This window comes from Lontra canadensis, unplaced genomic scaffold (genome assembly GCF_010015895.1).
Source record: "Lontra canadensis isolate GAN:19392208 unplaced genomic scaffold, GSC_riverotter_1.0 scaffold52, whole genome shotgun sequence".
NCBI lineage: Eukaryota > Metazoa > Chordata > Mammalia > Carnivora > Mustelidae > Lontra > Lontra canadensis.
In genome coordinates this window covers 8,569,224-8,596,906 of record NW_022631046.1, presented here as the reverse complement: position 1 = coordinate 8,596,906, position 27,683 = coordinate 8,569,224, and the positions used below count along the sequence as shown (strand labels likewise).

Sequence of the window (27,683 nt, the reverse complement as noted above, 5' to 3'; positions counted from 1 at the left end):
TTAGTTTATGTGTCATACAAGAAACTTGTCATATTACTTTATGGTCCTAACCCATTTCTAACCAAAAATTACTCTAGCCAGTTTGATCACCACCTACGTGGAAGACTTCGTCAGTTAGAGTTCTTGGCAAGTCTCCCAAATCAAAACCACCTTCCAAGAATGAATACCATCAGTATAAAAATCTTCAGCAAAATGTGCCAAGGTCTCTAAAGGAGAATTCCAAAGGGAGACTTCAAAGATACCTTGAACAACACATCCTGAACAATCACATACCTTGAAGCCCATCCCTGAAGGTCTGTGTCGCTTCTCAAGGCCATCCTGTACATGACGATTCCATTAGGTCTTAGTCGTCTTTATATTATTCCCTTGGAATAGTGCCCTGCACATAGTAGGGCATGTAGCAAATTCTCTTCAAAATAGATTTCCCTTGGGAATAACCAAACTATGAAACTACCATCGTCACAGCAGGGCCCCCAGACACTAGATTTTTCCTAAGGAGGAAATGTGGTGTTGTGTTTCCTCACTGTCAAAAGCGGTTTTGAGAGTAACCAACCATCTTGATTTTACTGCCTCCTGTATCCCCTGGCAAAAAGAAAACGTGTCCTTCTAAATGGGGTCTTTTAAAGATGAAAGCTGTATTTTTAAACAACTGAACTGCAGGTTGAAGAGATTTCAACTGCAGAGTCTATGAAGCAGCACTGGCATCTATCATTCTTTTCTAAATGTTGAGCAACTGGCCCTCAAGGTAAAAATGAAAAAATTATAGATGGTCCACCACCATGGCACTGGTAATGGAATTAACATTTAGAATGTGCCTACTCTGTATTAAGTATGGTGCTACATGTAATCTTTAGGAAATCCAACAAAATGGTACTGCCATTCTCATTTCTACAAATAAAGAAACTTGAAACTTTAAGAAGTGAAATATGGATATACAAGCTAACATATTTATTAGAGGGCAGGGCCAAGGTTCAAATTCAGGTTTGTCAGAATCTAAAACTTTGCCCTTTATCCATTAATAATGGAGTCTATCCCAGAAGTCCAAAAGCCAAAGGCCCATTGGCCAGCCATGTGTCACCAACAACAGTGAGTTGATAAAAATGGAAAGGCTTGTCAACTTTTGGGTTGTGGAGATGGATGAAGTAGGTGATGGGGACTAAGGACGGCACTTGCTGTGATGAGCACCAGGAGCTGAATGTTAGTCTTGAATCACTAAATTGTACACCTGAAACTAATATTATACTATATGTTAACTAACTGGAATTTAAATAAAAACTAAAAAACTAAATACATACATACATACATACAGACATATAGACATACAAAAAACTGAACCACATGATCCAGCAATTCAATTTCTAGGTATTTAAAAAAAAGAAAAACTTGTCAATGTTTAAAAATATGGGGTTTTTACATAAAATATGGATATGTACTTCTGCTATATCAAATTCACTTCACTTATTTGCCTACACAGGCATTTGAGTCTGTGACCCCTGCTACTCTCTGTTGCCTCCCCAACACTTCCTTTTAAGGCAAAACCCAAAACTAATGTTCCACCTGCCTCATCTTACCTGGATATCCCATAGGAACTTAGAATCATGCCATTTTGATGAAGTAGAACATAATCACTGAGATCATGTACAAGTCTTTTATACAGAATCTATGGCCAAAGAATTAAGTGACCAGTTCATGGTCATAAGCTATAGGACTAGATCTCACATGTTCTTGACTGTGTCTGCTCTCTTCGGTAGCAAAACATACATCTGAGTTAATGACCTGTGAAGTGGGGTATTCACTATTCCTCCATAATGCTGTCTGATATTATTATCAGTAGCTTGCATTTTTAATAAATACTGCTGGTACTGCCAAGATTTCAAATCCATTTTCTTTTATTCACCAAAGGGCTTCCATGAACAAATCCCTCTGCTTTTATAGATCTACTTCTTGGCCTCCTTTCCTGTTCTGCCAGGAGCTGCCAACAACATTTGTGGTTGAATACTGAAGGGTAAAAGAAGGTATGAAGGAAGTTTCAAAGAAGCATCCTTGCCTTCTAACTCACAGGTCAAGGACTGGGAAGTTGAGGAAGATGATATACCAGTGGTTGACTTAAGCCTGCTACCCTCTGGAGGAGACATATTTAAGTCTTTAATTTTTTTTTTAATTTTATATTTTTTTAAATTAAAAGTCTTTAATTTTATTTTATTTTTATTAATTTTATTTTTTTGTTTTTTTGTTTCTTTACCAGAGAAAACCAGTTTGAGTCATTCTCAATCATTATATAAATACTAAAGCATATTTCAATCATATAAGCTGGCAAAGTTTCTTGTCCTTGCTCTCAAAAGTACTAGGTTAATCAAATTTAAATTTTAAAGCTTCCTCTCCTGGGCCTGGAAAAAATATCAAAGAAATAACTTGTCAACTGCAAATTATTTTTAGAGGTGTCTGTAGCATATGCATTATCAAATACAGTTCCTATTTTTTTTTTTTTTAAGGCAAAACACCATGTTGGACTCATTCCAATGTTTCTATATGTGGCTGGAGCCAGAAAAAGCATTTGTGAAAATATCACTCTTTTGAGGAAAGTATACCACATTAATAATGAGTTGGGCCTAAAGAGATTTTAGGATTTCAAAGTAAGCAGGTTCCATGCTTCTCCAACAAATCAGGAATGAAAACGCACTCCCTTCACTAAGCAGGAGAAATGCTTTTATTTATGTCAAAATGGTATTTCTTTGCCTTTTGTTTTCATTTCATTTCTGACCTAATTTCTTTCTGATAATCTTGAATGAATATCCATTCTTTTTTTTTTTTTAAGATTTTATTTATTTATTTGCCAGAGTGAGCGAGCACAGAGTGGCAGGCAGAGGCAGAGGGAGAGAAGCCCGCTCCCTGTTGAGCAAGGAGCCTGATGTGGGACTTGATCCTAGGACGCTGGGATCATGACCTGAGCCGAAGGCAACCGCTCAACCAACTGAGCCACCCAAGCGTCCCTGAATATCCATTCTATGTCCTTTAATTGTCTTACAAGGTCACCAGGCCAACTGTCTTTCCCACTGGACAGTAAGTCACTCTGGAACCCTGTATTCTAATATCAACTCCGTGTATCAAGTATCAAATACAGAAGATTTGCCAGATGTGCTTGATCAATCTCTTCATCTCTTTCTGCTTAGCTTTAGATACCTGTCAAACTGTCAGATGAAGCTCTGGCATGTGACCCAGGTTTCTACCGTGCCCTAATGTCTGCAAAGGCACATGTATGGTATGGATTACTGTACCAATCCAAAGGTATGGATTACCGCGTGGGATTACTTTCTGCTGGGGCTCCTAGACTGCCCAATGGTGAGACAGCAAAGGCTTAGGACTTGCAATGCCTGAATTCAGAGCCCAGCTCTGCCATTACTAAGCATGCAGCCTCAGGCAGTCACTTAACCTCTCGGTGCTGCAGCCACCTCAGTTATAAAACAGGATCGCTCAGACAGTTAAGCATTCGTATGTGTTTAGAGGACTTGGTACAGCTTCTGGCAAATAGCAAGACTCAATATTTATTATTATTTATCCATTTTTGATGCCCTCACCGGCATGCCCTGGTAAATTCTGTCATTCATTTCGACTATATTTAATGCCTTGATTCTTGAAGGAAACAACAAAGTCAAACCCATTAATATAATTTCCTAAGATTGTAGTCAGACATCTCTGGGGCATAAATTACATGGGATCAGTCATGAAGTGCCACGCTGCAGGTATTTTGGAAAGTCACACTAAATCTTGTAAAGCAGAGGGTATGATTCACGCATGCCCTGCAGGAGGAATTCAGCGATGTGGCTTGCTAGCACTCCCTGACTGATGGCTGCTATCTCATACATCTAGAGCATCACGCGTGAACAGATGACAATGACAGGGCTGCACTTGCCCATCGGCACACCTGGGTTTGACAAATGCCAAAATAATTTTGGAAGAAAATAAAGCAAATCGTGGCTCAGGGGAAGTTCAGGATTTTATTTGTTTGTTTCAGAGCATTTCTTTATTGTGATAGTCCTAAAAGCATTTTACGGACACAAGAGAAATTAAATCAGCCAATTTTCTCTGGCCTCCACTTTAGTAGAAGGATGATCAAATACTGTTGTTGAAGAACAAGCATAAGGAAACCTTATTTTGTGGCTTTAAGTTACAATTTGCGGAGATTTACTTTTCTATGAGTATGAAGAAAGTTGCTACATACTCTAGTCCCATCACTGCCTTGCCTCTGATTAGGCCTTTGTAATTATCACAGTCAGAAAGATACCTTACATCTTTCTCACACACAAGGAATACACAGATGCTACTCCATTTCATCTATCCTTATTTATTCAGTGTTTAAAATTTATCCATAAATAAAATTAAAAATAAAAATTGAAAAACTATAAAATAAAAGGATTATTTCCAGGAAGCAGCAAGAAATAATCCACAAAAGCTCCTATTTTGGTGACAGAGGGACATGGGTTTGTGGAAAAGAAACTTCAACCCCGGGGTGCCTGAGTGGCTCAGTGGATTAAGCCTCTGCCTTCTGCTCAGGTCATGATCTCAGGGTCATGGTGTAAGGGCCTACTTAGCCAGAGCAACCCCATCTCGGTAGTACAGCCATTTTGTTGTTTATGCAGTGAACTTAGATTGATCCTGCCCCCCAGAGGAACTTACTTAGAAAGAGGTCTGGGAAAGCAGTAAAATATGGCCGACCAGCCCCTGATAACAGAGCCCAGATACCAGGACGTGTTAGGCCAGGTGGAGACGTCCAATCAGTAAAGTGCACCTACTACCTCCCTAACCACCAAAGAATGTAAACCCTGCCTTTTGGGCGCCAAACTAAGGCGCCAATTCTGACCAAAGTGATAGGCTAGTTCAAACAGCTATTATAGGGTAAATTGTAATCCAAATGGCCACCCGTGTGTGACCTAGCATGACCGTGTAACTTTCTTTGTGTGCTACAATCTCATTGGCCAGGCTCAACTACATGGCCTGTGCTTTATAAAAGCTGGCCTATGAGGCTGGGGGTCGTCGCTTTCTTTTTGTAGGAAGCGGCCCCGACCGGTCGGTTTGATTCTCAGTGCTGGCACGAAATAAAGCTTTGCTTGACCTTTGCTTTTATCAGTCTCACTCCTTTGATCACGGACCCTAACACTGCGATTGAGCTCTCTGCTCAGCAGGGAGCCTGCTTCCCCCTCTCTCTCTGCCTGCCTCTCTGCCTACTTGTGATCTCTTGTCTGTCAAATAAATAAATAAAATCTTAAAAAAAAAAAAAAGAAAGAAAGAAAGAAAAAAAGAAACTTCAACCCCTCACACTTAAGTTTCCTCATCCGAATAGTGAGAATGTTAGTGTCTACACCTTGCTAGTGGAAGATTTACCACAGTGGTGGTACAAGATGTGATGGAGTGAACAACCCATGAAGCAGAATGAATGAAAGAAATGCAAAATGGCAGGGAGGTGGAGAAAAGGGAGTAGCCATGACTCTCCCTGAGTTATACAAACAATGGCTACAATCCAGGCCTTTAGCCAGGATTTGGCCTCTAAAACAGCACAAGTTGATCTTCTTTATTATGCAGATTTTCTGCATACAACAAACTAGAGAGAAAAATGTAAGGAACTCCCAGGACATACCACCAAATCTCAATAACTATTACATCCTACCATTCTGATTTCATCTGCTTTCCTCAACACTTTTTTTCTTTTGATGTGATATGTTTAAAGGAAATCTTAGGCATCATAGCAATTCAATAGCAAGTGCTTCTTAGGTAAAGACTTTAAAAATATATATATCACAATACCACTCGCAGATCAATAAAGTTTCAGTCATTTCTTAATAACATGTAATAGAGTTATGTTTCATTTTCCTATTGTTCAAAAAAAAGAAAGGTATTTTTATATGATTTTTGTTCAGATGAAGTCTAGACATGGCATTTGATTTACAGGTCTCTTAAGTTTTTTAACTTCTAACTATTCCCCTTCCTACTTTTTTCCTATACATTTATTTGCTGAAGAAATTGGGTCCTTAATTTTGAAGCACTCCCCACACTCCAGGGGTCACCTGTGCGGCTCAATTGGTTAAGCATCTGCCTTCAGCTCAAGTCATGATCTCAGGGTCCTGGGACTGAGTCCCACATGGGACTCCCTGTTCAGGAGGGAGCCTGCTTCTCCCTCTCCCTCTGTCCCTTCCCACCCCTACATTCTCTCTCTCTCTCTGCAATAAATAAATAAAATGTTTAAAAAAAAAAAAAAAAAGAACTCCCACACTCTGAATTTGGCCGATTTATGCCCTTGTGGTGCTGTTGAATATGTGCCTCTGTCTCCTGTACTTTCTATAAACTAATAGGTGGATACTGAACTTTGAGATTCTGGTTCAAATTTGTGTAGAAGAGATGTGGGCAGAATACTGCATAAGTGGTGCTGTTTCTCTTCAATCAGATCACATCAGGAGGAGTAGCTAGTCTACTTTTAGTGATCACTGGGTTCAAATGTCCCACTGATTCTCAATTACAAAGCTTCAATTTCAGTTCAGATTTTAGCATCCATTTATGATTGTTGCCTGGCTCCATTATTTCAGTAGATGTTGCAAAATAGTGGTTTTCTATTTCTAGCATCCTTCTGCATTTATTTGCTGTAATTATCTATAAAGAACCTATTCCTTTCTTGGGTGGCAGCAAGAACAGAGAGGGTGCCCTGAGGGCCTCAGGCACACTGCAAAAGAACAAGGTAGTTGGGCGCTGCCTGCCCACTCCCAGAGGCCACACTCTGCCCCTCCATCACCTGCCAATCTTTGCACCTAATCATGCTGTCACCAAGTTCTGCTTCTGGTACTCTGTGTCTCTGCTGAAGAAGACAAAGTCTTCAGGGGAACTGCTGTGGGTGGGTGTGGGAGAAATTCTCGTTGTGGGTGAAGAATCTGAGTGCCCGGCCACTCTAGGCCTCCTGCAGTGGCACCCACGGCATGCACCAGGAGTCCGGGGACCTGACCACAGCAGACACTGCCCCCCAGTGCTATGGAGACCTGCACTACGGGCACAGTACCTGGGCCCACTGGATCCAGATCACGAAGCAGGAGGAGACTGCAGCCAGCCAACGCTGCCAAGTGGCAGTCATGCAGCTCCAAGACGGGAAGGTCAAGTTCCCGCTGCCTCACAGGATCCCCCCTCCCAGCACAAGCCCCACTTCACCACAAAGAGGCCCAACACTTTCTTTCAGAGGCAGAGCCTCCTTGCCCCAGATGTGCCCAAATACACTCCGTGGGAAAAACCAAAAATCCAAAAAACCAAAAGAAACCAAACACCCTGAGGTACAGGCTGTGTGTGTTTATACACATATATATGTAAATATTATTTTTATATTAATAATTATATATTATTTATTATACATAAATATGTTTGTATTTTCCTTTCTTCCTTACACTGAAAGTAGCATACTCTATAAATACTTTTTCCATTTTATTTTTATCACTTAACAATAGACCCTAAAAATTACTTCATGGGAAGATACAGGTTTTCCTTGTTCCTTCTTATAAATGTATATTATTCCTCTTTATGAGTGTACCATTTGGCCATTCAACCATTCCCCTGTCAATGAATATTTGGAAGGTTTCCAGTCTTCAACTATTATGAACAATGTTGTCATAAATTTGTGTATCACTGTGGATTTTGACACATTTAAATGAACTTTTCAATCCTCTATGTTAAACGTGCCACCTTAAAACTGATATTTTCCAAGCATTACACTTAATAAAAACAGGCTGAAACCCAAGATACATGGCATAGAATGGGTTTTTTAAAGTGTGGGCCAACACACACCTGTATCACCATCAGTCTCCTGGGGTGTGTGACAAAAATGTGAATTTCTCATCCCAATGCCGGGCCTTCTGAATAGTCAAGTGTGAGACTCCCTGATCTAGTGGGGGAAATCACTGTGTTTTGAATGGAAAGACCAGAGGCACCTGGGTGGCTCAGTAGGTTAAAGTCTCTGCCTTCAGCTTGGGTTAAGATCTCAGGGTCCAGGGATCGAGCCCCACGTCGGGCTCTCTGCTCAGCAGGGAACCTGCTTCCTCCTCTCTCTCTCTGCCTGCCTCTCTGTCTACTTGTGATCTCTGTTACATAAATAAATAAAAATCTTTAAAAAAAAATTTAAAAAAAGAATGGAAAGACCACCATTTAGGTTCAGTCAGGAGATCGAAGCCAACATGATCAGCCCCAGTTTCTTTGGGAAGGATTCCCTGTATGATAATAAATACCTTCCCTACTGACTTCACATGATTGCTGTGTAGTTCAAATGCAATTATGTTTGAGAGATCAGTTTGAAAACTAAAGTAAAATTAAAATGTTAACATCTAGTAATAGGAAGGGCAGCTGCTCAAGCAATATCCCCATCTTCTCCATTAACAAACATTCTATGTACACAACTAATCTTACAGACACACAATTTTCCTTAAATGCCTGCATTCCTTCATTGAAGGAACTGATTTATTCATCGAGGTAAAAAAGGTTGGCCAGTTGGCATCCAAAATGCATGCTTTATAAACTACTACCTGCTCTTTAGGAAAACCCACCCACCTCTGTCTAGAACACCATAAGGCAGTCACAACAAGGATTTGATTCAACCCAGAGAGGAGAAGTAACTCAAGGCCACTAAGAGTCTGCCTTTGCTTAATTTTATACAAAGGTGGAAAATGCCTGATGCTTCAGAAATCATTGCCAGTAATGAGACACACAAAGAATAAAAGAAAAGCCCAACCTGCCATAAATGTCCTAAAGAAGAATTTGTTCTGCCACAATTTGGTGCATGGTGTACTTTCGGTCTGGTTCCGTAAAGCCAATAAATCCAGACAAGTTCAGAATCTGTTTATTTTTAAATGACAGGCAAAACCACTATAATTTTTGTCATCTTTTCAAAGGAGAAGACTAGGCACTATTCAGTAGCAGTTTTTTCTTAAGGATCCAGAACAGTTCCTACCATGTGACTAGGAAAGTCACTCCTCCAACACAGGGCCTGAAGCACAAGGTATGGTCAAACAATATACAGGGCTAAATATGAAAGCTTTCAAGAGAGGAGGGGGAAGGCTGGGAAGAAGCACCAGTGTTTTCTATATCTACCCCAAGGAAAAAAATCTTTAGTTAGCAGAAATTAAATATCCCCGATGCAAGATGAGCAAGCTTTAGGGAACTTTTCAAATGTTGGATCTGAGTAAAGCATTAAACACCGATTTTCAGAATGCAGGTTGGGGGTTAGGTTTTCAGTGGATAGGTGATTTTACATGACCTCTTCTCTGAGTCAGGAATTTACTCATCACAGGTGCAAGTGCCACTGGGAGAACGGCCTGTGAAGTCAGAGCCTATATTCTCTGTGAGCTGTGGGCTCAGAACAGACACAGAGAAAAGTACCCTGTCCTAAATGAACATTGATCTTCCAAGCACATAATCAGGTACAGGACAAAGAGGGAAATCAAATGATTTTCTTTTCACAAACGCACTTCACAGTGATACTATGTTTTGGTGAGGTGATGTGGTATGTTCAGAAAACGTACAAGCAGGGGAATTACTCACTCCTCTCCCTCTTAGTAAGAAAGGTTTCATGAAGGGAAAAGGACTTTTGAAGGTTCTGAAAGCTCTGTAAGGGAGACCAGCAGACAGAAGTGGACAGGGAAGATCGACCCAATCCAGACTGTGGGATGCAGGTGGAAGATGAGGTCCAGGCTCGGGAGTGGACAAAGCCTATGTTACAGACTACCACAGACTGGAGGAACAGGCAGGACACAGGAGGCCAGAGGGGAGGGAGGAATGAATAGAAATCAGAAGTTCAGGGGCACCTGGGTGGCTCAGTTGGTTAAGCATCTGACTTCGTCTCAGGTCATGATCTCAGGGTCCTGGGATTTGGCCCCACATCGGGCTCCTCACTCAGTGAGGAGTCTGCTTGTCCCTCTCCCTCTACACTTCCCCCACTAGTACATTCTCTCTTTTACTCAAATAAATAAATAAAATCTTCAAAAAGAGAGAGAGAGAGAGAAAGAAAGAAAAAAGAAATCAAAAGATGGAGAAAACCCAAGCAATTTGGGAATGAGCCTGAAACTATGAATGAGGCTCTTGGTCTTTATTCAAAACAACACTTGACATTTATTAAGGGTTTGACTCTGGGCTTTCTAACTGTAAGGGCTTTTTTTGTGTGGATTAAATCTACAATCCACAATCCTGTAACAGTGGTACTTTCTCATCTTCCCTTTTCAGGTGAGGAAGTTGAGACACTGAGGTAATTCATCCAAGGTCATACAGCCAGGAAGAAGGAAAAGTCAGCATTTGAACCGTGGCATTCTGACTCTAGAACCCATGATCTCAGCCACTGCTCAATGCTGCCTCTCTGGAAAAAAACGGGGGGAGTTACCATGAAATATATCAGAGGAGAATGGCACAGTTGGCCTGGTAGAAAGATGAATTCCTCTATAGTGTTCAGAGCTGTTCTGGAAACAAGAGACACAAAGCCCAAGTAAGGTCTGATAAGTGAAGTGGGAAATGGCCGAGTGTTGACCAAAGAGTTAAACAGGGCTGAACACTGGGGACATCATATAGGATGAGCACAGTTTTGGGATCCTTTGAAAAGTGGTATGCCAAGGATCTACCTCAGTCTGTCTTTTGGGTGAGGGAACAGGAGATGAGGAGGACAGGGATGTCAGAGAGAAATGAAAGGGCAAAGATGGGGCACAAATGAGGGAGGCTGCAGAGTATAACAGAAGGAATATGAGATTTAGAACCATGGACAATTGGGTCAAAACCTGGTACTTTATCTGTGTGTGAGCATGTGTAAGGTAGTTCTCTGTGTCTTTGTCTTTATACCAGTAAAGTGTTTGTTTTTTTTTAACTAAGAGCATCATATATGATTAGATATATTATATACTTGGCATGTATGAGGTAGTCCAAAAATACTGAGAAGGAAGAAAGAGAGTAAGAGAGAAAAGGAGACCAACCACCAGCTGTTGTATCTTGGAATGGGGAGGACCTCAGGAAAGGCTTCAAAAGCAGCCAGAAAGGAAGGCAAGACTGCAGTCATATCACAAGTCCTAGGAAACAGTGCCTGCATGCCACACTTACATAGGATACCAATGCCTGTACTGGCCAGTCCTACTTCCAGAAGGGTCTGCCAGTACAAAATGTTTTGCCTGTTCATTTATTCTTCCCTTTGTTCATTCAACATGTTACTGCCACAGAACTTGGCTAAGAAGACTGCAGAGTTTTGAGGAGATGGGAGAGAGGGGACCATCATGACACAGTGGTCCCCGTGGAGCTTTGTGATCATCAGCCTAGTGGCTACATAAGAACAACACAGTGGTGACTAAGACATAGCCTATAATGGCATCCCTTACAATCTACTAGGAAGGAGACACCTGAACACATTTTTATAACACTCATATGATCACCACTGTAAAGTACTTTGGAATAGGGATCAAAGGTGACAAAATCCTATTAAAGATTTCATAACTTCAGTACCATCATAATCAGTGTCCCATAATTTTTATAGTCAAGCAGGACCATATAATGTTTTCCCCTACATTATTCTTTGTCCAATTTATTCAACAGTCATACTTTGCCAGTCCCTTGTTCATTTCATATTGTTAAACACCATGTGTGTACTAAACATAAAACTATTCCCCGTTACATTCTTTTTGGGGTTGGGTGTGTAAAATATTTTATATGCACTTGATCAAGAAAAGAAGGGGTTTTTTGTTCGTTTGTTTGTTTTGGTGGGGGACTGTTATACTCTTAAAATGCTGATGTTGTCACTAAATTCATTCAGTCTGGTCCTGAATACCAGCTATAACTTCTGACAATGTTTTGTTTCAACAATAAAATACAATCCTGTTAATCCCATTACTGATTTATTCATTACTGTGGGGAAATGAGCTATTTTCAAAGAACCACTGCTTGTTTTGAAAAAGCGAACACTGCAGCTCTTTGTCCTGGCAAAAATTTCACAAGAATTGCTTCTAATCCACCTATAGGACAAAAATTTCACAAGAATTGCTTCCAATCCACCTATAGGACAAAATGAAATAAAATTTCATTTTATTTCCAACTTCTGCAGACTTTTAATCTCGGCACAATCAGGTTATATGCAGTTTTCTAACCAAAATTTAACTTCTCTTCCTTGAAAATCAATAAAAACCACTTAAAATAGTGCTATTGGAAGAGGAGGCAGTGGTGACAACTAATCATTTCACTGGAATAAACCAGAGGGTCCATAAAATAGATCCACTGTCCAACCACCCATCCCCTTTGAATAACCAAGTCAGCAATTACTCTTCAAAAGGTAGACTGCTCCTGTTTTTCTTGGATAATAATGGTACCCTAACAAAATAGTCTTTGACTTCCAAGACTTTTACAGTACCCAAGAGCTACCCTATTTTTGACTATGTATGAAACAGAGAGGTCTATAATCATGACTCTTAGAGGTAGAAGGTCATCTTCTCTAAACCCATCCAGTGTACAAATCTCCTCTTTATATCTCTAACAGATATAATATAATCTCTGCTTGAACCTTCCAAATTACTAGAAAGTACTTCATTATTTTGATGTGAAAAATCACTAGATGTAACTTCAAATTGACTGCTCCAAACTTAACCTAAGGACACTATACATACTGTCTAATTCCTTCTCAAATCCCAGAAAATAAAGTATAAATAGAGATTAAATATAAAACAAGGAAGAATATGCCTGATTCCTTTAAAGAAGTTCAAGTTACCAAGCCAAGATGAATTCTATTTAGGATGCTAATTTAACTGACAGCTATGTGTAAAGATGTAGAATACTCCGAAAAATTAAAGACAAAGCAATCCAAAACAATCCACATTTTGAAAAGGATGGATAAGTCTGATTCCCTAAATCATAGATAATGAACTTAATGCCTACCCCCAGCAAAATTGAACAACAAATTATTACACAGAGTAGCATTTCCCAAACTGTGCTCTCAAGAGATGACACCTATTAACTTTTCCGGCATCTTCAGAGTTCTTCAGAAAACAGCGGGAGGAATGATGACACAGACAATTCATAATCACTTACAAGGCAATAAATATCAGGAATTGCTAGGGATTTACCAAGAATAACTTGGGCCAAAAAACTTCATTTCCTTTTTTGACAGAGTTGCTATTTGGACAGATAGGGGGAATGCCACAAACATGGTATTTTGATTTCAATAAAGCCTGTCTATCTAAAGTCAATAATGTGCGTAAAGTAGTTCAATTAAATATGAATCTACCCAACTGAGCCTAGATTAATTCAACTTGTTTATAAGCTATACGAATCCTCTAACAAATGCTAGTGTTACCAGTTAAATAGCAAGGAAGAGGGGCGCCTGGGTGGCTCAGTTGGGTGTTGGACTCTTGATTTCAGCTCAGGTCATGATCTCAGGGTCGTGCGACCAAGCCCCCACATGGGGCTCCGTGTGCTCAGCGGGGAGTCTGCTTGAGATTCTCTGTCTCCCTCTACCCGTCCCTGTGTTCTCTCTCTCTCTCTCAAATAAATAAAATCTTTAAAAAAAAATAGCAAGGAAGAAAGGAAAGGAAGAAGGTTAGAGTCTACTTTGGCAAGCCACCTTCTGAGGATCCGTACTTTCATTTACAGCTGTTTGCCTGCATAGTACAATCCCACGGACCAGTATCAAGCAATTTGTTCTAGATAGCTCAAAGTGAGCCTTTAAAAAAGAAATCAAGACAGTCTTTATCTGTTTTTTTCTATCATTTTGATATTCCATTTTCCTTCTTTTCCCTGTGATTACACACTATGGCTCTTCACTAACATCTATGAGGTTTTGTTTGTTTCTTTCTGTGTCTTATGATATAAATTAAGCTAAAGACACAATCCTGTTGAAAACTCTTAGGTGCTGTTGGCATGGGAGTCAGGGGGTCCAGTCAAGAGCCAAACTCTGAAGCCAGTCAGGCGTGGAGCTGAGTCTAAGCTAATCATTTCATGGCTGTGTAGCTTCAGGCTTGCTATTAAATCTTCCTGGGTCTTAGTGTTCTTGCCTCTGAAATAAGGTTGAAAACAATACTTACCTCACACAGCTGCTGTAAGCACTAGGAAGAAAAATAACCAAGTTCTCCTTCCTAGTACTCAGTCCTGAGTGGAAACTCAACAAACTGTAGTTGTAACTGTCATTATTATCCCCAATCTTGTGTGCTTCAAGCCTTATTCTGAACCTTGTTTATGTTACACATTCCAGTTTGAAGATCACTCTCTTTGATAAAGAGAGAAGCCAAATAGTTGAGTAGATCTGCTTTTCGTCATGTTAACATTATTCCATTCGCCCCAAGCAATGAGCTTAGCCTTTACTTGTTCTTCTTGTTTTGAACACAGCTTTTCAAGAGCCCTTTTCTGTTGTCTGTAGCATTTTCTCCAGCCTTAGCTCAGTCTGAACTTGAGCATTACAGATATTTTCTTACGAGTTTTATATCACTCTTCTGAATTTGTCATTGAGCATGTGCTTCTCTTTGGGTACATGTTCTCTTACTATCCGAGCTCACTAAAAACTTCCTTGTTCTTAAAGTGGTTCCCTCCCTTTTTCTTCTTCATCCCCCCCCAAAAAAAAAGTGCTTTTGCCCTCAGATTGTTCCTTTCTTTCTTTCCTTCTCTCTTTCTCCCTTTCTCTTTTTGTAGTGCCCTCTTTTCAAGGCTCTGGACATTGAAAAATACCTACCCTTTCTCTATATTTTCCAGAAGTTACCGTTAACTCTTTGGTTATATCCAACTCTCATTTCTTCTGTAGTTACAAAACAACATGATCACGGTAACTGCCTCCCAAGATTTTAATCAATTCTACTTCACTAACAGTTGGCTAGAATTAAGTTCACAGTAATATTTCTATCTCCTTGCTTCCTCCATCTGTGGTTTAAAAAAAGAAAATGACAGAGACTTTTGCTCTCCATGGATTAAAACATTTAGCAGACACAGAAAAAGTTTAAGTTCTCATCCACGACTATATCTTGGCTTGTGGCAATTTTGACATTTCACTAAATCTAAGCATGTGCAGTATCACCACCAGCAAAGTAAGACGCTTACTCACTTGTCTACATTGAACGATAACAGTTGTTCAGGCAGAATTAAAATGTTTTGGCGCCACTGCCAAAAGAACCAGCTGTGCTCTGAAGTTAAGTCACCACAGTTCACAGTCACAATTTTAAGAGGGTTGGCAAAGGAATCAAAGTTTAAACCCCCAACTCAGCAAATGGTAGAAACCTTGCTTTTACTTTTTTTTTTTGTACAAAACAAAGGGACAAAGGGACAAATTGTATGTTTTTTGTTATTTTTTAAAATTGAGATATGACTGGCATCTAATTTCTTACATTCTTGAGTGCTCCTGTGAATTCATTACAACTTCCAGAATCCTACCACAAGAGCACAAGGAGGAATTCTAATACATGCCATAGATGTTTACCTTTAAAACGTATTTAGGAGAAACAACCCAAAAAGTAAAGCAAACCAAAACCAACCAAAAACTCTGTGGCTATGCATAGTGGCTAAAGATTTAGCTCACAGTCAGAAATAAAGAGCAATTTTGATTATCTTGCATTTTAATCTGTTCAAATTTTATTCTTTGTTTACTGAGAGGGAATTCCTTAGGAAGAGGGTGTGCCTTTCAATAATCAGCTAAACATAACTTAAGTTCTCCTAGAGGTCTAGATACCAACGTATTCAAACTAAGATCTCCAAGTGTGATAAATATCACTGAGCTTAGTTACTCCCATGGTAACTACAGGCTATAGACTAAGAATAGAAATACAAATAAAAATATCCACCAGTTAGTTATTCAACTAGCGTGCTTGCGCCAGAATTGGTCTCTTCCTTCCCTCATGCTCTGAATTACCAAGTGAAGTTTCTCTCAATGCTAAAGGTTATTTAGCAAGTCAAAATAAAATCAGAAGAATAGTTATTTCTTGCAAAGGCTGACCAGTTGTTAAGATTCCTGTTAATATCCTATTCAAGTACAAAGGCTAATAGTTTCATATTTATGGTATATTCTTAAATGAAGTTTTGGAGAATAAAGCCTATTCTGTGCAGTGAATCGAATAGAGTGACCAAGAAAAAGCCTTCTTGAAGAGGCAGCTTTTAGGCAACAAGCTTGAACAATGGAAAGCTAAATAAGGAAGAAGGGCCCAGGCTGACTCCAACCCCCTGGCTGAAAACAGACAGGCCCATTAGGCAACCTACCTCAAAATATCCATAAGCCCTAGCTGACCACTGGGCTACTTACACCAGGACACAGGTACCAAAAGAGGAAAATTCCATTTTCCCATATCTCCTCACCTTCCCCCTTAACTATGACCCCATCACTTCCTCCTGGCAGACAATCTCTGCTTTGCTGTCCTGCCCTCCGCTCCCTTGTGGGATAGTCAATACAATTTCTATCTCTTTTGTTCTGTCTTGAGTGAATTCTCTCACCACCAGGGCCACCAGTCTCTGCCCGATCGGGAGACCCCATACTTCGGACTGATCCAAAATAATTTTGCCCATAGGTCAGTCCTGACCCATGCATAGGCTGTCCTGGGCTTGTAAAAGCAAACTGCTGGTAAACCAGTAGTAGCCACCTGAAAAGATTACTCTCCAAAATGGAACCATGGAGACCTACCTCAGTTCTCTCTGACACTTACTTCAGACCTGAGGGTAATTAAGAAGGTTCTGGATGTTACATTTTAATCTACTGGATGTTACATTTTAATCTAATCTGTGCTACGGAGCCATGATGATGGGGGAACTAAGAGAAGTAAAGAAGGCATTAAAAAAGCCACGATTACAAAGAAAACTGAGCTTCTACAGAAAGGTATACTGATTTACCTTTAACTTTCAGTGTTTACTATATGTAAGTTTAACTATCTTTCCCTTAAGCTCAATTTTATCAATCAGCACAACTCAGAGGCCACTTAAATGATAACTTCTTCTGAACATTATCATATTTGCTAGCAAACACATTCCAAAAGAACAGTCAATTCCACTACGTAGAAAAAGCTTAATTGCTGAATTTAAAATGGACTAGCTGCTCTTATTCACAAAGGAGGGCCTCACTGTCCTTGTGACCCTAGGCCTTCCTTCCCTTCTCCTTGACTCTGCAGCTGAGCTCAGCTTCCTCTCTCTGACCTTCCTTTTCCAAATGCTGGAGCACCGCAGGCATTTCTAGGTCAACAAAGAACAGTATCTTCTGTATATTCCAAGGACTGAACAAGGACAAGGAGTCAGTAATTCAGTGTACTAATCCCCATTCTCACCCTAACTAGGGCATGGCATTAACTGCCCCTTGTCTCCATTCTGCTGGTGGAGAAACCCCACCATCCACCTCTGAAGCATCTGCCACCTGAACACACCTCAGCATCGTCCAGAGAAATACTCTCCCCATCCAAATTCCCTGCTACACTGCTACAACTCGGTTTTTCTGCCTGTGTCATAAGCCCATGATAACCACATCACCATCCTTTTCAGCCTATTCCATGAATTCGGCAACCACTCAATTTTCAACAGCTTTACTGATAAATTAATTCACATACCATAAAATTCCCCCATTTAAAATATGCAATTCAGTGGTTTTTGGTATACCCACAGAGTTACACAGCCATCGCAATCTAATTATAGAGAATATTTTCATCGTCCCCCAAAAGAAACCCTGTACCTATTAGCAGTCACTTCCCAAATCTTCCCACCCCACGTCCCTACCCTAAGCAACTACTTACACACTCTCTGCCTCTATCGATTTGCCTGTTCTGGACATTTTATATAAGTATGTATGGGTAAGGGGTGCCTGGGTGGCTCAGTTGGTTAAGCATCTGCCTTTGGCTCAGGTCATGATCTCTGGGTCCTAGGATCAAGCCCTGTAGGGGCTCCCTACCCAGCGGGAAGCCTGCTTCTCCTTCTGTCCCCCCCACCCCCCGCTCATGTTCTCTCTCTCTCTCAAATAAATAAAATCTTTAAAAATAAATAACTATGTATGGTGCTTGTGACTGATTCCTTCACTTACCATAATGCTTTCAAAGTTTATCCACATTATAGTGTATAGTAGTACCTTATTCCTTTTATTGCTGAATAATATTCCGTTATATGTATATCCCACATTGTGGTTATCGATTCAACAATTGCTGACCATTTGGTTTGTTTCCACTTCTTGGCTGTTATGAATAATGCTGTTACATACAAATCATTGGGTGAACATTTTCATTTCTCTTGGCCACCACTTACTTTTAGTAGGCTCTCTCCTCTTTGCCTCTTCTCTGACCCAAAGACCAGGATCCTCTTTAAAAAGAAAAATACTTAGGAAAAGAAATTCACACATACCATGGATAGAATGAAAATAAGTACAGCCTTTCTGGAGGACAATTCTCCAACATCTATCAAACTTTTAAATACATGTACTCTTTGATCTAGGAACTCCATTTCAAGTACTCTACCAAAAAAATCCCTCTACAAAAAGTCTGTGGGTGGCTACAAGGATGTTGTCTGAAGCAGAGTGTACAATACATAGCAAAGGGTTAAGGGAAAAAAAAAACTTAAAAATGGTTCAATAAGAATCATGGAAAAGGAATACAATGTGGATGATGATGCTATTGGTTAAAATAATAATAATAAGGTAGAACTATGTAGTAATATAAGAAGCTGTCCTACATAAATAAGAGATTACAGAAAAATGAATATATATAATAAGTTCACTTACATAAAAAAGCATATACCTCTGTGTGTTTCTTTGTTCACATAAAATGTCCAGAAAGATCCGTTTATTTTCATGATAATCAAAGGCTTGGGAAAGGGACGATTACTTTGCATTTTATATCCTTTTTGTATTGAATTCTTTCTGTAAGAGAAAACTTTGAAAAATCAACTCCCAAATCCAAACCTACATCCATGTTTGTGCCTTTTCTATAGTGGGAGTGCGTGCCCCCCTCCTCTCACTGATTCCATTTTCTGGTATTTCATGCATCTCACTCCTGCCTCTACAAACTCTTTTAACCAAAAATTACGCAAAGCCCATCGGGCATAGAAGGATGATATCAAGAACCTGCTGGCACACAATACACTATTTGTTGATGACTGACCAGTACCAAAGGTTGTCTTAGATAATTATCTACTCACCAAAACTTGGCAAAATGAACTGAATGGCAAAAATGGGTGCTAAATGCTCATTTTATACAAGAGACTTGATCAGGATTTTGATCTGTGTGTTTGAGTTCTTCTCCCCATTTTTTCTAATGTACAGTCAGTTAACACGAGCCGGCGTTATCTACACAGATTACAGAAACACAAATGTGAATGTTTCAGAGCAGAGCAGAGCAATAATTGAACTCATTCTTTAAGATCCAGTTCAAATACCTCCTTCCTCCATGAAGCTGTCCTTACTCCCTGTCCCTCCCACCCCAGCAGCTGGGCACTTCTACCTTATTGCTTCCACTGAGCTCTCATTTTGCATACTAATTACCGATTAAATATTTGACACCTTCCTTAGGCTGCGAATGTTTCTGTCTTCATCACTGCTCCATCCACACCGCCATGCAGAACTCCGTATACACAGAAGGGGGCTAAAGAAAGCTCACACACAGGAGTGCGTGAGTGAAGATTAATTCACTGTCAGTACAAAATACTGGCAAGCTATGGAGCCTCTAGCCATCCATCCCATCATCCTAAAGTAGCAAATTCTTCCTGCCAAAGAAAACTGAACTCTACCAATAATGACCAGAATAACATATATTTTTGAGATTTTATTTATTTCTTTGTCAGAGAGAAAGAAAGTGAGCACAAGCAGGGGAACAGCAGGCTTTCCACTGAGCAGGGAGCCCGATGCAGGGCTCTACCCTAGGACCTGGGGTTCATGACCTGAACTGAAGGCAGATGCTTGACCTACTGAGCCACCTAGGCATCCCCAGAATAACATCTATTTTAAATCTCCATCTTCATATGCCAAAAGACAAGGGCAACCCTATGACAGAAAATAAAGAATGATGTTCCAAATAATTAAATGCAGAATAAATAACAGGACTTGGGAAAAATGGGTTCAAGTTCTAGTGCTGTCACTAATAGCTGGGCAGACCACTAAACTCCCAGGTCCTCAGACTCCTCCTCTACAGAAACAGAGAGTAAAACATGATCACTGCTAAGGCTCTCTGTTAGCTCTCACGCTTTCAGAGTCCACAGAAAATCCATTCTTTCCTTCTGTCATTTACTCAACAAATGTTACTGGATGCTTATAGTGGAGGACTATGTGTTCACCAAACAGACCCATTTTGTTTTCCTTCTGACACACACATTTCCTGGGCTAACCTGAAAGTCAGTGTGTCTAGGGAATTGAGTTCTGGCCACTGAGAAATGAGTAAAAGTGAGGTGCACCAACCCCAGCCTGGCCTGTAAAGCCTTCTGCGTCACTCCCAGGCTTAGGATTTTCCCTCTCCGGCCAGCCGGAGACAGATGATCTGATGATGGGTTCCAAGGCCTTGGAGAATGTCAGGGTCACTGGATGAAAGAAGTCCGGGTCACTGAATATCTGCATGGAGTAGGGCCCTTCCTCTCCGTCCCTCGCATGGCAGGAAATAAGCTAAGCCAAACCACTGAGAGCCTACTCTCACTCTGTAGAACCTTATATACATGATCACCTTTAACCTTCCCAACAACCTGAGTGGTAGATATTACTATTTACATTTTAGGAAATTGAGTCTCAGAGAAGGGAAGTAATGTATCAAGGTCACAGAGCTTCAAAGTGGCTCAGGCAAGATTTAAACCTATTTGAATATCTAACTCCAAAGCTCATCTTCTTTATTCTTTATCACACAGTTGCTACCAAGGCCCCTGTACACACCCCTCTTCACTCCCAGGTACCTTGGACTTGTTGCTAACAGCTCCACAGGTGCTACTCCAACATAAATAAACTTGTTACTGAGAAGCAGTGCAGGATATGGCAAATAAGCCTATCTAGAAACCGTAGGCACTGGAAGGCCAGAGCTTGACTGTGCCACCATCAAGTATAGTCTTGTATCTGACTAAGTTTGGCCTGAACAGTAGAAGATTAAAGCTCCCACTAAGACCAGCTAACCAGAAATACCAATAACATGGTCGAGGAAATAATCAAGAGGTAACTATACCACTTTAATTTTCCCTTAAAAAGAGTCAATTTGACATCATTAAGAATGACATTTAAATGCTAATCAAAAAGCAGTGTTTCCACATCTCTAGACAAGTATTTGCATGTTAATTAATTCCGAGGATCAGAAGACCAGCTTCCAGTATGAGGTGTCAAAGGAGACAGAGTTCCTTTGCAGAGGAAGATAAAAGGCTATGGCAGAGGCATAATTAAATTACCTGGTTTCAAGAGTTTTAAAAAGAAATAAGTTATCCTTTGCAATGCAAATTCATATTGCATTTTTGTGAAGAGTGCATTTTAATGAACTGACCAAAGTGTAGATTTCCAACATTAATGCCCTTTTAATGCAGTACTCTCATCACAGATCAAAATGGCTTTTACCAAAACGGTAGCTAATGAGCTCACAAAGACGGTCAATACTGCAGACAGCAGCTCAGTGCCCTAGAAGCCAAATATACCACAAACCCCACTCCGAATTGTCACAAAGAACATCAGCTTCAATTTTTTAACATTTCTTTTTAAAGGAATCATGCAAATAAGTACAAACCCGTAAACCACAGGCTCAGAAAGTGGCTGAATAAGTTATAATTTAGGCTACTTCAAAAGATGACCCTTAAAAAAAAAAGATGACCCTTTTTTTAAGATTTTAGTTATAAGTAATCTCTACACTCAACATGGGTCTTGACCCACAATCCCAAGATCAACAGTCACACGCTCCACTCACTGTCAACCAGGATGGCTATAGCCAGCCCTAGAAGATGGTAGTTTTAATGAAGTATACATTCAACTTGCTACAGTTACACCATACATATTAGCATATTGTAATTTGTATTATGTAACTTTTACTGTCTATAACACTTTTTTTTCGTGTATGAGCTCATCTTAACCCTGTAAGATATCTGATATAAAATGTGCTATGTACAGATACAGAAATTAAGGCTCAGGGAGAGTATATGGATTAACCAAGATCTCAGAGGTAAAGATGTAGGTGTAGTACCCAGGCTTCTGGCTCTAATTTCAACGATCTTACCACTCTATTACATTATCTTTCTTCTATTATATCTAGCTGCTAATAATCCCTCCTACTACACACATTATTGATAAGGGAAAAACTGTACTCTAAGATGGCTGACAAAACTAGCAAGGGAATTCCAGTTCCTGTCTCAAAGCCCTTTTGGGTTCTTCTTCCCTACCCAGTTTCCAGCACATGCCAAAGGTACCAAGTATGCGGAAATAGAAGGGTATAAATTAACCTCCCTGCTTGTGCTCAGCACTCTGACTTTTGGAGATCATTCTCCTCTGAGCCCGCTGGTGTCAAATAAACCTCCCATCCTCCAAGGTCTCTAAGTGCCACTCGGTTCTTCTGCCAGGATCCAGTCCAGGTTCCATAACATTTGGTTCTCTGACAGGGAAACCCAACCGCATTGGCCCATTGTTGCCACTGGTTTGGGGGCAATGCTGGGGCAGTGATGGAATGAGGGATCATAACAGAAAAGGCATGCCCTGCTTAATCTTCAGCAGTCTCCCATCTGGTCGCCTCAAACCAGCCCCGCTCCACTGTTCCCGCTAGACTCAAAGGCAACTTGGCAGGTGAAGACCTGGTCCAGAAGTCGGATTCCAGGTGAGGCCTGGGGCTCCAGGACCCAGTCAGGCCCACCCGTCAGGGTGGAAGGGAACACTGATCACCTCCCAGAGTCCTCTTAGAGGTATCACAGGTAGGGACTCCCAGGGGGAGGAGGAGGGAGGTCCCTCAGGTCTGCAACCCCACAAAAAGGGGGACAGGAATGAATTTCCAAAAGGAAAGTAATTCCACAGTTCAGGGCCTCCTGGGGTGGGGGTGGGGGACTATAATAACTTCTGGAGTGAATGGATGAGTGTCAGGCAGACTGATTCTGTGGCTCCACAGGCAGGCACCCTAAAGGTCCCCAGAAGCCTACAGAGTCCGAATGAGCCCTAACCTATTTCTGTGGTGACCTCATAATATCTAAGACAAGGCCCTTCAGGATGCCAGTCCAGGGATTATACAGACTTGCTATGGCCAAGAAGCACCCAAGGCTCCTACAGGAATGCAGAGAGACAGATATCAAACTGTTCTCTCTTTTGGAGGGGTACCCACCATTTGTCTCTACGCTACTGCACATGAGAAACATCACCATGGGATCAGGGCGGAGCAAACCGACAGTCCTAGAAACCATGATCAACAATTTCAAGAAGGGGTGTTTGGGAGACTATGGAGTTAGATGTATCCTGGCAAGCTGAGAACCCTATGTGAGTTAGAGTGACCTATCTTTGATGCTGGATGCCTTCAGAAGGGACACTGGATATCCCAACAGGTCCCAACAGTCTGTTGAGTATGGCAAGTCATAACCAGGGACCCAGGACAACCTGATCAGTTTCCATACATCGACTCCTGGCTGGAAATTACCCAGACCCTTCCCCCTTGGGAGCTGTCGCTTGCAACAGACAGGAACAGGCTAGGGTCTTAGTTGCCACATCTAAGTGGCCCAAAGAGAACCGACAGAAGTCCCAGGCTCCGCAGACCTTAGGCAGAGATCCTGATGATGAAATGATCTTGCCCACTCCGTATGAACCCCCAAGCCCACTGCACCGGACCCTTCAGTTCCAGACAATCCACCGCCACCAGTCTCTCTGACACCCTCAGGTCCAGAGAGTCCACCAGCGCCCCCAGGCCCAAAGGATGATTTTCTCCAGGACCAGCAGCCAGACTGTGCCCCAGATGAAAGTGCCCTCCAGATGCTGGTATGGGAGGCACAGGAACCTGAAAGGCGTGACGAAGACAGGACGGTCCAACCTGGACATTTCATGATGTACTGTCAACCTTTCTCCACCATTGACCTCCTCAACTGGAAGCATAAAACCCCTTTTACTCTGAAAAGCCACAAGCTATGATAGACCTTATGGAATCCCTTTTCCAGACCCACTGGCCAGCCTGGGAGGACTGCCAATAGTTACTGTGCAACCTGTTCAACATGGAGGAAAGAAGAATAATGAGAGGAGCACAACAGTACCTAGAGGAACACGCACCAGTGGGAGTTATTGACCCTGCTGCCTGGGCTAGAACAGTAGCACCCAAGGAGCACTCCACATGGGGCTTCAACAAGGATGAAGGACAGGCCCACATCCGCCAATACCAAGAAGCACTCCTCCAGGGAACCCAAGCAGCAGCAAAGAAGCCACGAACATGGCCAGGTATCCACGGTCACTCAACAACCAGGGGAGTCCCCCGGGGACTACTACGAAAGACTGTGTGAAGCCTATGAGGTGTACACTCCATTCAGCCCCAAGGCACAGGACAGCCAACAAACGGCAAACCCCTCCTTCGTGGCTCAAGCCGCCCCAGACATCAGGAAGAAACTCCAGAAACTGGAGGGATTTGCAGAGATGAACATCACCCAGCTAACAAAGGTTGCTGATAACTTCTTCATGAACAGGGAGGTCACAGCCGAGAGGGAAACCGAAAAGAAAATGAAGAAAAAAGTCAGCTTCCTCTCCTTGTCCCTGAGGGAAAAGGACAATGCAAAGGCGGGAAGGCTCCCACCACCGAAAAGGGGGAAGCCCAGAACCCCCTTGGCAAAAGACCAGTGTGCCTGCTGTAAGGAAAAGGGACACTGGAAAAACAATGTCCCGACAGAGGAAAGTCTGCAAAGCCCAGCCACTACAAGGAAGAACCCCAAGAAGAAGACCTCATAGGCCTGGCAGAAGTAGGTAATCGGGCTCACTCCTCCTTGGCCCCCATGAGCCCATGGTCAGAATGAAAGTAGGAGGCCAACCAATGACTTTCATGGTTGACACTGGGACCAAACACTCTGTTGTCCCCTCCTTGGTGGCCCCCTTCGGCACAAGAACTGCGACTACACTTGTGGCTACCGGGATGAAAGCAATACAGCAACCCTTCTGCCAAGCACAACAATGTGAACTCAGGGGTCACAAGGTCCGACATGAGTTCCTTTATTTGCCTGATTGCCCCATCTCCCTCCTGGGCAGAGACATAACTCTCCAAGCTCGGGGCTCAAATAACTTTTGAACCCACCCGGCATACTAGCCTCTGATTAAACCCAAGACAAGAAGAGGCAGGTCTTTGGTACTAGAGACCACCATGCCAAGAGAAGAATGAAAGCTGTTTTGTGCTCAGGCACAAACGAACAGCCTGCCAGAATTCAGACTTGCCTTTCCTACAGTATGGGCTGAGGACAACCCACCTGGACTAGCCCAGAATTGGGCTGCTATCATTGTTGAACTGATCCCAGGAGCCCAACCCCAAAGACAAAGGCAATATCCCCTTCCACAAGAAGCTAAGATCGGCATCCAAGAACACCCAACCAAACTCAAAGGAGGCAGGCATCCCAGTGAGTGTCAATCAGCCTGGAATACCCCCACCCTTGCCAGTCAAGAAACCAGGAGTGGGATACCGACCAGTTCAGGACCTGCGGGCCATTGAGAAGATGACCATCTCTCTGCACCCCGTGGTCCCAAATCCATACACCCTTCTCAGCCAAATCCCAGGATCAGCCAGATGGTTCACTTGCCTGGACCTGAAGGATGCCTTCTTCTGTCTCTGCTTAGCTCCCCAGAGCCAGCCATTATTTGTCTTTGAATGGACTGAACCCGATATGGGCCATCAGATACAAATAACTTAGACACACCTCCCTAAGGGGCTCAAGAATTCACCAACCCCCTTTGGCAAAGTACTGATTGCAGACCTCACCAGCTTCCCGAGGAAGGCCACATGGTGTACCCTCCTCCAGTACATGGATGACCTCCTTCTTGCTAGTGACACACAAGACTGTCCTAAGGGCACCAAGGCCCTCCTACAGCTTCTGACAGACTCGGGATACAGGGTCTCATGGAAGAAAGCAGAGATCTGCCAAAGACAGATCCAATACCTCGATTCCCCCTCACCCAAGGGGAGAGAGAATTAGGGCTGGAGAGAAAGAGAGTCATCATCTTTCTGCCTTGGCCTTAGACAAAAAAAGTCTACAGGAATTCCTGAGGGCTGCAGGATTCTGCCGCATCTGGATCCCTGGGTTCTCAGCAATAGCGAAACCTCTCTATGATCTTGTAGGAGGTCCAGATCGCAACCCCCCTGCCCAGACTGAGGAGGCAGAAGTTGCATATCTGTCAAAGAACCTGGACCCCGTGGCAACAGGATGGCCACTGTGTCTCAGGGCGTTTGCAGCCACACTCCAACTCATCAAGGAGGCCAACAAGCTCAACCTGGGACAAGAATTTAACGTCAAAGTCCCTCATGCCGTTGCGTCCCTCATGAACACACAGGGGCACTGCTTTCTTTCCAACTCTCGGCTAGCACAATACCAAGGGCGCCTCTGCCAAAACCCACGGGTCAGCCTCGAGACAGTAAGGACATTAAACCCAGCAACCTTTCTCCCCACGGAAGATGGGGAGCCAAACCGTGACTGATCCGAGGTAACTGATAAAGTCCACGCAAGCCATCCGGATCTACGGGATCAAGCCATAAAGAATCCAGAGCTTACGCTATGCAGGGATGGAGGCTGTTACCTAAAAGAGGGTGCCCGGAAAGTGGGTTATGCAGTGACCACAACCACTGAAGTCCTAGAAGCCCAGGCATTAACTGCTGGATGGTCAGCACAACGGGCTGAACTGTATGCCTTAGTCCGAGCCCTCACCCTCAGGGAAGCAATCAAGTCAACATCTACACTGAATCCTCGTCTCCCTTCACTACTGTGCACATGCATGGGGCCATCTCTAAGGAAAGGGGCCTCCTTACTGCCACAGGGAAAGCTATCAAAAACAAGGAGATACTAAAACTCCTTGAAGCTGTCTGGCTTCCAAAGGAAGCAGCAATCCTGCACTGTAAGGGACACCAGAAAGGAAATGACCCCAGAGCATGAGGAAATCGTCTGGCAGATGAAGCGGCCAAGACTGCAGCCAGTAGGGACAAAGTTCCTTCCCTCACGATGGCCCTGACACCCCTGGAAGAAGCCCCTCTGCTCAGTTACACTGAAAAAGAAAGAAAATGAGCCATGGCTCAGGGGCCACCCTGACTCAAAAGGGAAGGTACGTGATGCCAGATGGGTGTGTCTTCGTTCCAACAGCAACAGGAAGGCATCTAGTGAAGGAGTGCCACCAGCTCACTCATCTAGGAAAAACTGCAGTAGGGGCCCTCCTCAAGAAGCACTACTACATCAGCGAGCGGCCGGCACTATGCCGAACAACGAGTGAACGGCGCAGAACGTGTGCTAAGAATAATGCTCGATCTGCACCACGGCCCCCGCTGGGGTCCAGAGAATAGGAGCAACCCCCTCTGAAGATCTAGAAATAGAATTCACAGACATGCAGCCCAGAGAGGGGTACAAACATCTCCTAGTGACAGCGTGCACATACTCTGGTTGCACTGAGGCCTTCCCGACCGGGACGGCACAGAGCCGGGAAGTAACCAGAGTCCTCCTGCGAGAGACTGTGCCCCGTTCGGTCTGCCATTAACAATCCACAGTGACAATGGACCCCCATTTGCAGCCGATATTGTACAGACCTTAACCAAATCTCTCTACATCACCTGGAAGCTCCACACGGCCGACCG

The 27,683-nt window shown here is 42.5% G+C and overlaps 1 protein-coding gene and 1 pseudogene across 1 annotated transcript in view; one reads left to right on the top strand and one right to left on the bottom strand.

Moving 5' to 3' along the window:
- Positions 1 to 27,683, bottom strand: part of CRADD (CASP2 and RIPK1 domain containing adaptor with death domain) — a 177,349-nt gene that overhangs the window by 59,156 nt on the left and 90,510 nt on the right. The window lies entirely within an intron of this gene.
- On the top strand, positions 4,705 to 7,303 carry LOC116877422 (annotated as a pseudogene).